The 11,726-nt window shown below is 46.0% G+C and overlaps 2 long non-coding RNA genes across 2 annotated transcripts; both read left to right on the top strand.

The window, feature by feature from the left end:
- Positions 1–233: 233 nt before the first annotated feature.
- Positions 234–749, top strand: LOC140215304 (uncharacterized). The gene is made up of 3 exons (XR_011892259.1): positions 234–316; positions 434–534; positions 654–749. It is a non-coding gene; the product is annotated as an uncharacterized lncRNA (long non-coding RNA).
- Positions 750–1,759: 1,010 nt separating this feature from the next.
- On the top strand, positions 1,760–10,927 carry LOC129380949 (uncharacterized). Its single transcript, XR_008609186.2, has 13 exons — positions 1,760–1,854; positions 6,617–6,717; positions 6,837–7,156; positions 7,276–7,546; positions 7,631–7,729; positions 7,849–8,003; positions 8,069–8,169; positions 8,288–8,392; positions 8,512–8,612; positions 8,732–8,831; positions 9,171–9,271; positions 9,391–9,461; positions 10,751–10,927. It is a non-coding gene; the product is annotated as an uncharacterized lncRNA (long non-coding RNA).
- The last annotated feature ends 799 nt before the right edge of the window (positions 10,928–11,726 follow it).

Genomic DNA, 11,726 nt, shown 5'->3' with positions numbered 1-11,726 from the left:
TCTGGCACCTTTCGGCATGCAACGAAGTCCCTTGGGAGAAGACTGTATATATTTATGTATATGTGCACAGCGCCACCAATACTCAAGCTCCTAAATGTAAGCACTTTCTTGAGATCATCATATTCGCTAAAATAAAGTGTGCTATTCATTGTAGCGCATCATAACCACACGTCTTCATAACTGTCGTCAGCAAAGCTACCTTCATCTCCTTGCAGGACGCTGCAGGACATATCAGCGTGGAACGAAGTGCTTTGGGGCATGACTGAACATATTTATGTATATGTGTACGGCACCATAGGTCGTCAAGCTCCCAGATGTAAGCACTTGCTTGATGCCATCACATTCGCTACAGTCAGTTTCATTTCACTGTTGCACGTCCTAACCACACGTCCTCGTAATGAACGTTAACAACGCTACCTTCATCTGGTTGCAGGGCGCGCCGGCACCTTTCGGCATGCACCGGGGTACCATGGGGCACGACTCTACATATTTATGTATATGTGTACAGCGCCATAAGTCGTCAAGCTCCCAGAAGTGAGCACTTCCGTGATGTCATCACATTCGCTACACTCAATGCTTTTTTAAGCTGTAGCACGTCGTGACCATACGTCCTCGTAATGGAAGTCAACAGTGCTACCTTCATCTGATTTCAGGGCGCTGTGGCACTTTTCGGCATGCAACGAAGTCCCGTGGGAGAAGACTGTATATATTTATATATATGTGTACAGCGACAACAGTATTCAAGCTCCCAAATGTAAGCACTTTTCTGAGATCATCATATTCGCTACAATCAAGGCTGCTGTTCATTGTAGCTCGTCATAACCACACTTCTTCATTACTGTCGTCAACAATTCTACCTTCATCTGCTTGCAGGACGCTGCAGGACATATCAGCGTGAAACGAAGTGCTTTCGGGCACGACTCTACATATTTATGTATATGTGTACAGCGCCATAAGTCGTCAAGCTCCCAGATGTGAGCACTTCCGTGATGTCATCACATTCGCTACACTCAATGCTTTTTTAAGCTGTAGCACGTCGTGACCATACGTCCTCGTAATGGAAGTCAACAATGCTACCTTCATCTTATTACAGGGCGCTGTGACACTTTTCGGCATGCAACGAAGTCCCGTGGGAGAAGACTGTATATATTTATGTATATGTGTACAGCGACAACAGTCCTCAAGCTCCCAAATGTAAGCACTTTTCTGAGATCATCATATTCGCTACAATCAAGGCTGCTGTGCATTGTAGCGCGTCATAACCACACTTCTTCATTACTGTCGTCAACAATTCTACCTTCATCTGCTTGCAGGACGCTGCAGGACATATCAGCGTGAAACGAAGTGCTTTGGGGCATCACTGTACATATTTATGTATATGTGTACGGCGCCACAAGTCCTCAAGCTCCCAGATGTGAGCGCTTGCGTGATGTCATCACACTCATTGCACTCAAAGCTTTTTTATGCTGTAGCACGTCATGACCACACATCCTCGTAATGGACGTCAACAATGCTACCTTCATCTGGTTACAGGGCGCTCTGGCACCTTTCGGCATGCAACGAAGTCCCTTGGGAGAAGACTGTATATATTTATGTATATGTGCACAGCGCCACCAATACTCAAGCTCCTAAATGTAAGCACTTTCTTGAGATCATCATATTCGCTAAAATAAAGTGTGCTATTCATTGTAGCGCATCATAACCACACGTCTTCATAACTGTCGTCAGCAAAGCTACCTTCATCTCCTTGCAGGACGCTGCAGGACATATCAGCGTGGAACGAAGTGCTTTGGGGCATGACTGAACATATTTATGTATATGTGTACGGCACCATAGGTCGTCAAGCTCCCAGATGTAAGCACTTGCTTGATGCCATCACATTCGCTACAGTCAGTTTCATTTCACTGTTGCACGTCCTAACCACACGTCCTCGTAATGAACGTTAACAACGCTACCTTCATCTGGTTGCAGGGCGCGACGGCACCTTTCGGCATGCACCGGGGTACCATGGGGCACGACTCTACATATTTATGTATATGTGTACAGCGCCATAAGTCGTCAAGCTTTTTTTTTCGAACTTTCGAATTTTTCAAAATATTTTAAACAAAGTTCATGCCCTAATTCGAAATTCCGCTTCCAACAGACACTAGAATTTAACTTACTCTCTCAAATGGAACAAGGTTAATTAAAATCCATTCAGGAGTTATCTCAGAAAAGTGTTTCTGCGTTTTACATGCATCTGAATAGGCCGCGTCGGAGTTGGGCCCGAGCTAAGGCTTACTCTTAAACAATTTGCCTAGAGATCAAATACACGAATAATAACTGTATTGCCATTTCCAAAGATGCTGCAAACGAATTCTTGAACGCTACGCACTGTCAATACAAGTAAAATATGTATTTTTTCATAAAAGAATATACTCGTTTGTGCCAAAAATTGTGCCCAACATAACTGATGTCAATGTTTCCATGTTTTTGTCTATTTAATAAGTAAAGAAAATATCACACGAACTTTAGAACTACATCAGTTAGAAGCCATCAAAACAGTGCATGCTGCTGATATGAAAAATGTAAAGACCATGAAATGAACAAGGTGAGGACAAATATGTAATGAAACTTTGTCATTCAAGGTCCTTGTTTACATTCTTGTACATATGCAACGGCCAGTGGAAAATCACAATGACGCTGTCATTTGCTCCAATGTATTACGCAGCAGCAGCTGTCACCGGTCGTGTATCGTGAGTAATTGTACTGAAAGTATAGTGGGAACAGAGAGCACGCATAAAAAGCAGGAGTTCTGCAGAGTATACGAGGGCGAGTCAAATGAAAGTGAGCCAATGGGAATATATGACAAACGGGGTACTTTAATTAAAAGTAGCCTCCATGAGCATTTAGACACGTCCCATTGACTAACGAGTCGCGTAATTCCCGTCTCCTAAAGCTCCTTGGGTTGTTGCTTCAAAACATCTGCAACTGACTTTCACGTCATCGTCCGAGACGAATCTGGTTCCCTTGAGCTGTTTTTTCGGTTGCCCCAAAATGTGGAAGTCGCAAGGCGACAGGTCTGAGCTGTATGGCGGACGTTGCAGCGTTTCCCGCTTGAACTTTGCCACTTTTGTATTAACCACATCAGTGACGTGGGGACGGGCACTGTCGTGGAACAAGATGATCCCATTCGTCAATTTTCCACGTAGTTTGTTCTTGATTGCAACACGCAGCCGATCCGGCGTTTCACAATATCGGAAACAATTGATAGTCTCTCAAGATTTAGCAAATTCTATCAGTAATGGCCCCTGACGATCGAAAAATAAAAGTCAACAACACCTTCCCGGCGGAAATGACGGCCTTTGCTTTCTTTGGGGGGGGTGAATTCGAATGTTTCCATTGTAAGCTTTGCCGTCGTGTTTCAGGCTCGTAGTAGTGGCATGATGGTTCGTCTTCGATCACAATTGCAGACAAGAAATCGTCACCCTTATTGTGATACCGGATCAGATGAGTAAAGGCAGCGCCGATCTTCTCCGTATTCTGGCGGTGGTTCAAAATCTTGTGCATTCATTGCGCACACAAGAGGCGGTAACCGAGATGTTCATGAATTGTGGTGTGAACCAAACCGTGACTGATGTTCACACGCTCTGCCAGTTCATCGATGCTTATCCTCCGTTCTTGTCTTATCAGCTCATCAACATTTGCAACTTTGCTAGGGGTGAGTGCACGATGGCTTTGGCCCCGTCTGGGATCGTCTTTGCAACTTTCACGTCCTTCTTTGAACCGTTTGTTCCAACGGTTCACAGTGGCCAATGAAATGAAATGTTCAGTGTACACAGCAGCCATACAGCGACTAATTTCTTTCTGGGAAACACCTTCAGCTGTCAAAAACCTCACGACACCACGCTGCTCAACTTCTGGAGCGTCCATTACGGCACGAACCCATGTTAAACCCAGTGTATGAGAGCATTAAAGAACATTTATCCTCACACCTGTGTGTCACTTTTGTAAATGAGAGATGGCTGTGTGCTACGCGCATGCCTTGCAGATAATGAACAGAGCCATAATTGCGCGGGGTGGGTAGGCTCACTTTAATTTGACTAGCCATCGTACATTTGAAATGCGAAGGTACAATGGAATATACAAATGCGAAGATACAGCTTGATAAAGGGTAAAAAAGTGCCACTGGAAACAAAGTTCTCTGCGCATATACACCAAACCTCGCAACAAGATATTTAAACATACGCATAAGTAAGCCTCCAATAAATCTATGTATCTGAGAAAAAGTCATGATATATAATGCGTCAAACAAGGCAAATAAACATGTTGCGCAATCACAGATTCACAGAATCCAAGATCCCGCCCTCCTTCCATCCACTCCCCCCGATGTATGGCGCGCGACGGAAGGCGGCGCGCTTGCTCCGCACTTTTCTCCCTTGCGCACACAAGACTCAGCCATCATCGTCGACTCACCCATTCCCCCCACCCCCGACACGCTTTCACTCGCACATACAGCATGCAGCGCGGGGTCACGATGTTATCGCCCTTGGACATTATGCGGAACATGAGGGCGCGGGGCACCGTAATGAAGAAAAAAGACGCACAGTATGTTGGTCACAATCGAATGCCTACTTTGGGCAACTGATGTGGCCATTAAAGGAATATCGAAGAAAACACGAGACGCTTGGTCCACCAAGAACCATGCGCATATTGCTCGGTATCCTACACCGGCGAGACACGACTTTCTGGAGAGGTTGCGCTCAAGCGAACGCGGTGCAATCCGTCGAGTCCCCACAGGGATGGCGGCTAGCGACCATTGTTTCTTTTTCTCATCTGCTAGCTAGAAAGCATCCAAAGATCTGCCAGGCGAACATGCACCCGGCCAGAGAAAACCGAACGCGCACCGAAGTGCGCCGCGCGGTGGTCGGGGCAACACGAGAAAAACGCATGCGCTCTGGCTGGCTCTGGCAGCCCAAGGGTAGGGGAGCGAGAACAAACAAATTGAAGAGGCTCAATGTGTCCTCGTGATTAAAAGTCAAAGTAGAAAAAATAAATAAGAACTTAGTTACCTTGGCTGGCTTTAGTGTCTTCACTGGATGCTTTGGAGCAGGTGAAAAAAAATGTTTATATTTTTTTATGCGACATGACGGCACGAATGAACCACCACAACGCTTCGGCTCATCGGGCCTCGCTGCGGGCTTTGTCAGCTTGTCTGATAGTGTATTGATTTGGCGTGTCTCGTTGTATGGCCTGATGTACGACTTTGGAAAAGTTGCACCTTTGGCGTCAAATATTTATGGGGGCATTAAACTTACAAAGTTCCGCAATTGAAAATCTCAAGCACACATTTGGAACTGTCAATGCACCTTTCACATCAAAAGCTTATGAGAACTTTATATCCATAAAGTTTCGGAATTGACATCCACGCACTACGTAAATTCCATGATAGAGTGCAGATTCCGCGGCCTCCGCGAGATGCCGCGGCGAGCCCGTTCGCCATTAAAACGTCCTTGAAGCTTTGTGCTCGGATGGGGCTGCTTGCCTTATGCGACTCCCGGTGCATGGGCTTTGCCGCGAACTCAGCCCGAGTACGCAATTTTCGCGGTGAAATGGCTTTTCGAGCGTGAAAAAGATGTTCTAGACAAAATCCAGAATGATTTCCGCCACCGGTGGTTGCTTTGGTCGGCGGCGCATGGGCAGCCCGAAAATATTTCGGGGGGGGCTGAAGCCCCATAAGCCCCCCCCCCCCTGGCTACGCCCCTGTGCAGGACATATAAGCGTGGAACGAAGTGCTTTGGGGCATGACTGTACATATTTATGTATATGTGTACGGCGCCATAAGTCCTCAAGCTCCCAGATGTGAGCACTAGCGTGATGTCATCACATTCGCTACACTCAAGGATTTTTTAAGATGTAGCGCGTCATGACCACGTCCTCGTAATGGACGTCAACAATGCTACCTTCATCTGGTTGCCGACCGTTGCGGCCCCTTTCGGCATGCAACGAAGTCCCTTGGGACAAGACCATATATTTATGTATATGTGTACAGCGACAACAGTACTCAAGCTCCCAAATGTAAGCACTTTCCTGAGATCATCAAATTCGTTACAATCAAGGCTGCTGTTTATTGTAGCGCGTCAGAACCACACGTCTTCATAACTGTCGTCGACAATGCTACCTTCATCTGCTTGCAGGACGCTGCAGGACATACCTGCGTGGAACGAAGTGCTTTGGGGCATGACTGTACATATATATGTATATGTGTACGGCACCATAAGTCGTCAAGCTCCCAGATGTAAACACTTGCGTGATGTCATCACATTCGCTACATTCAAAGCTTCTTTTCACTGTTGCGCGTCGTAACCACACGTCCTCGTAATGAACGTTAACAATGCTACCTTCATCTGGTTGCAGGGCGCGACGGCACCTTTCGGCATGCACCGAAGTACCATGGGGCACGACTGCACATATTTATGTATATGTGTACAACGCCATAAGTCGTCAAGCTCCCAGATTTGAGCTCTTGCGTGATGTCAACACATTCGCTACACTCAATGCTTTTTTAAGCTGTAGCACGTCGTGACCACACGTCCTCGTAATGGACGTCAACAATGCTACCTTCATCTGGTTACAGGGCACTGTGGCACCTTTCGGCATGCAACGAAGTCCCTTCGGAGAAGACTGTATATATTTATGTATCTGTGTACAGCGCCAGCAGTACTCAAGCTCCCAAATGTAAGCACTTTTCTGAGATCATCACATTCGCTACAATCAAGGCTGCTGTTCATTGTAGCGCGTCATAACCGCACTTCTTCATTACTGTCGTCAACAATGCTACCTTCATCTGCTTGCAGGACGCTGCAGGACATACCAGCGTGGAACGAAGTGCTTTGAGGTATGACTGTACTTATTTGTGTATATATTTACGGCGCCATCAGTCCTCAAGCTCCCAGATGTGAGCACTTCCGTGATCTCATGAAATTCGCTACAATCAAGGCTTTTTAAGCTGTAGCACGTCATGACCACAAGTCCTCGTAATGGACGTCAGCAATGCTGCCTTCATCTGATTGCAGAGCACTGCGGCACCTTTAGGCATGCAACGAAGTCCCGTGGGAGGAGAGTGTATATATTTATGTATATATGCACAGCACCACCAGTACTCAAGCACCTAAATGTAAGCACTTTCGTGAGATCATCATATTCGCTACAATCAAGGCAGCTGTTCATTTTAGCGCGTCATAACCACACGTCTTCATAACTGTCATCAACAATGCTACCTTCATCTGCTTGCAGGACGCTCGAGGACATATCAGCGTGCAACGAAGTGCTTTGTGGCATGACTTTACGTATTTATGTATATGTGTACGGTGCCATATATCCTTAAGCTCCCAGATGTGAGCACTTGCGAGATGTCATCACATTCGCTACATTCAAGGCTTTTTTAGGCTGTAGCGCGTCATGACCACACATCCTCGTAATGGACGTCAACAATGCTACCTTCATCTGGCTACAGGGCGCTGTGGTACCTTTCAAGGTGCCACAGCCCCCTGTAAGGCTGCTAAAGGTGAAGGCTGCTTTTTATTGTAGCGCGTCAAGATCGCATGTCCTCGTAGTGGACCTTAAGAATGCTACCTTCATCTGGTTGCAGAGCGCTGCGGCACCTTTAGGCATACAACGAAGTCCCGTGGGAGAAGACTATATATTTATGTATATGTGTACAGCGACAGCAGTACTCAAGCTCCCAAATGTAAGCACTTTCCTGAGATCATCATATTCGCTACAATCAAGGATGCTGTTCATTGTAGCGCGTCATAACCACACGTCTTCATAACTGTCTTGAACAATGCTACCTTCATCTGCTTGCAGGACGCTGCAGGACATATCAGCGTGAAACGAAGTGCTTTGGGGCATGACTGTGCATACTTGTCTGCATGTGTACGGCGCCACCAGTCCTCAAGCTCCCTGATATAAACACTTGCGTGATGTCATCACATTCGCTACAGTCAAGGCTTCTTTTCACTGTAACGCGTCATAACCACTAGTATTCATAATTTATGTTAATATTGCTACCTTCGTCTGGTTGCAGGGCGCGGTGGCACCTTTCGGCATTCACCGAAGTACCATGGGGCACGACTGTACATATTTATGTATATGTGTACTGCGTCATCAGTCCTCAAGCTCCCAGATGTGAGCACTTGCGTGATGTCATCACATTCGCTACACTCAAGGCTGTTTTAAGCTTTAGCGCGTCATGACCACACGTCCTCGTAATGGACTCAACAATGCTACCTTCATCTGGTTGCAGAACGCTGCGGCACCTTTCGGCATGCAACGAAGTACCATGGGGCATGACTGTACATATTTATGTATATACATGTGTACAGTGCCACCAGTACTCAAGATCCCAAATGTAAGCACTTTCTTGAGACCATTATATCCGCTACAATCAAGGCTGCTTTTCATTGTAGCGCGTCATAATCGCATGTCATCGTAGTGGACGTTAACAATGCTACCTTCGTCTGGTCGTAGGACGCTGCAGGACATATCATCGTGCAACGAAGTGCTTTAGGGCATGACTGTACATACTTGTGTACATGGGTGCGGCGCCACCAGTCCTCAAGCTCCCTGATGTGAGCACTTTCGTGAGGTCATCGCCTTCGCTATTATCAAGGCTTTTTTACAGTTTAGCGCGTCATAACCACACGTCCTCGTAATTGTCGTCAACATTGCTACCTTAATCCGGTTGCAGGGCGCTGCGGCACCTTTCGGCATGCAAGGAAGTCCTTTGGCGCATGGCTGTACATTTTTTGTACATATATACGCCTCCAACAGTCCTCAAGCTTCAAGATGTAAGCAGATGCGTGATGTGATCACATTCGCTTCAGTCAAGGCTTCTTTTCGTTGTAACGCGTCCTAACCACATCTCCTCGTAATTGACGTTAACAGTGATACCGTCATCAGGTTGCAGGGCGCTGCGGCACCTTTCGGCATGTAACGAAGTGCTTTGGGGCATGACTGTACATACTATTGTATATGTGTACGACGCCACCAGTCCTACAACTTCCAGATTTAAGCGCTTGCGTTAGGTCATTACATTCGCTACACTCAAGGCTTGTTTTCACTGTACCGTGTCATGACCACACGTCTTCGTAACGGACGTTAACTTTGCTACCTTCATCTTGTTTCAGGATGCTGCGCCACCTTTCGGTATGCAACGAAGTGCTTTGGGGCATGAATGTACATACTTGTGTACATGTGTACGGCGCCACCAGTCCTCAAGCTTTCTGATGTAAGCACTTGCGTGATGTGATCACAATTGGTACAATCAAGCCCACTTTTCACTTTTGCGCGTCATAACAACACATGTTCATAGTGCGCCTTAACATTGCTACCTTCATCTGGTTGCAGGGCGCTGCGGCACCTTTTGGCATTCAACAACGTGCCTTGTGGCTTGAGTCAACATACTTGTGCACATATAGGCATGTATATCGAAGCATTGCAAACCACTCCGTTTCGCAAGTCCTCAATTACCCTAATATATCAAATTGCATTGTGTTCTCATTAACTTCGCTACAGTCAAGGCTTCTTCTCACTTTAGCGTGTCATACTAACAGGTGTACATAATGGATGATAGCATTGCTAGCTTCATCGGTTTGTAGGGCACTGCGGCACCTTTCGGCATGAAACCATGTGCTTCGTGGCATGAGTGAGCATACTTGTGTATACAGGGTGTCCCATTTATTAAACCAAACTTTAAAAATATGCAAATGCCACGTAGCTGGACCGAACCAAGGTAATGTTGTTTACCGTTTCTTGGAGTTACTGGGATTATATTATTAATTCCGCCTAATTATATAATTAGTCCTAATTAATGTATCAACTTCTAAATTATTAGAATTAGATTAAAAGTGTCAATGAGAAAATTATAGAGTAACATGAAAAACTCCCGATACAGCTTTCTGTTGCTCAATGCGTGCTACCTAATCGTTTTTCCAAGCGTGAAAGAGGCCTGCGAATACACGCAAAGTTCCTCGAACGGCCAGTCGCACGGCAACGTTTCGGCATGCATTTAGTGATTACTTCAGCGGACGTCCACACACCTAGCGTAACGATAGAATAGCGGATGTCGCTGTAAAAAGGAAACCTAGTGAGCATTCCCATTCTCCCAGATCAGTCGGAACAACAGTCGGTACAATTTCAAAAAGAAAGCTTTCATACGAATGTATTAGTTGAATAAAACGTCTTTTTTCTGGATGTAACGGGGTGAGTTATAGGCACAAGGAAACTCCTTGAAGGGTCCCGTTGCAGTCGGTGACTTTGGGACCCTCGTCTGCATACTATCTGTTACATAATAATTCTTATTGAATGTATAATAAACAATGTGAAGCTGAAGGGTGTAATTTTTTCTAGTGTGTACATTCATCTGTTTGCAAGGCGCAGCGGCACCTTTCGGTATGCAACGAGGTTCCTTGGGTAGTGAGCGAGCATAGTTGTGTATATGCGTATGTAACGGTGCCTCCACTCCTCAAGCTTCCGTATGTAAGCACTTATAATACGTTCTCCTCATCTTTTCTGAACTCATAACCACACATCACATATGTGTGTGTGCGCATTTACGGTTGTCGCCAGTCCTGGTGCTTCTGAACCTAAGTACTTGCGTATAACGTTCTCGTCGCTTTCTCTGAACTCAAGGCTTATTCTCACTGTGGCGCGTCATAACCTCTCGTCATCATAATCGACCTTAATATTGCTACATTTATATTTACAGGATGCTGTGGCACCTTTCCACCATTGTATAGTGGTCGCCAGTCAAGAGGTACTGAGCTAGGGGATAACTCATGGACAAAAGCACCATCACTCATCTTTTGTCGCCCCTTGCGGGTTCACGCGTGGTCTCAACGGCTGTTTGCAGAGTGGATTGAATAAATACATTTTTTTTTCTGCATGGTATGTCTTTCTCGCTTGATTCCACCGGACAATCGCGACACTCTACCACAGCCAGGTTTAGCTTCTATATCGGTGCTTCTTACAAGATGGAAACGCCTGCATGACGCATGATACGCATTAATATTATTTGGAAATGTAGCAAGTGGGGTTTCGTATTCGTTCTGCCAACTTCATTGAATAGGCCGGACGTTTATCGGCGTAGCAGGCTCCTTTGTATCAAGGCTCGTTGTTTACGACTAGCAGGTATGCTATATGACTCGTAAGGGGGTACCTCAGGCGAACCACTGCAACGATTAGGCGATGCGCGCGGGCATAAGCCAACAACGCCATGCAAGCAATACGCATGTGCTAGAAGTTCCCGAAGAATCTGCCACGGTGTGCTGACAGTACTGTAGGCCTGGAAGGCTATCCAACCATTATGAAAGCCACGCGCGCCATAGTCTACGGTGATCGCGCTTCTCGGTCTTACATCGTGTGTTTGGAAGTCGGTCAATGGAATTGTTTGCTGCCGATGCAGGTGTAGCTGTGAATTCTTGTTTGCTATTGTTACGTAAGTGCCGGTGCTTTTTTTTTTTTGCTGAAAGCTAAAAAACAATTGGAAAGTTTACTGAACAAGCACCGGTGATTTGAACAATAGGTGTGTATACAATGTAGGTGCTGTCAGCCATACATCCTTTGTATGTCTGTAGAACATTCTATTTTTACATAGTAGCTCGCTAGAAGAGTGTACCTCACATAGATCTCTCTGCTTTATCTCACCTCTGCTATATCTCGCCTTCCGGATCCTTCAACTTACC

The sequence above is a fragment of the Dermacentor andersoni genome, chromosome 1 (genome assembly GCF_023375885.2).
Source record: "Dermacentor andersoni chromosome 1, qqDerAnde1_hic_scaffold, whole genome shotgun sequence".
NCBI lineage: Eukaryota > Metazoa > Arthropoda > Arachnida > Ixodida > Ixodidae > Dermacentor > Dermacentor andersoni.
Note: the sequence above shows the minus strand (reverse complement) of the source record. Positions and strands in the feature narration are given on the sequence as shown.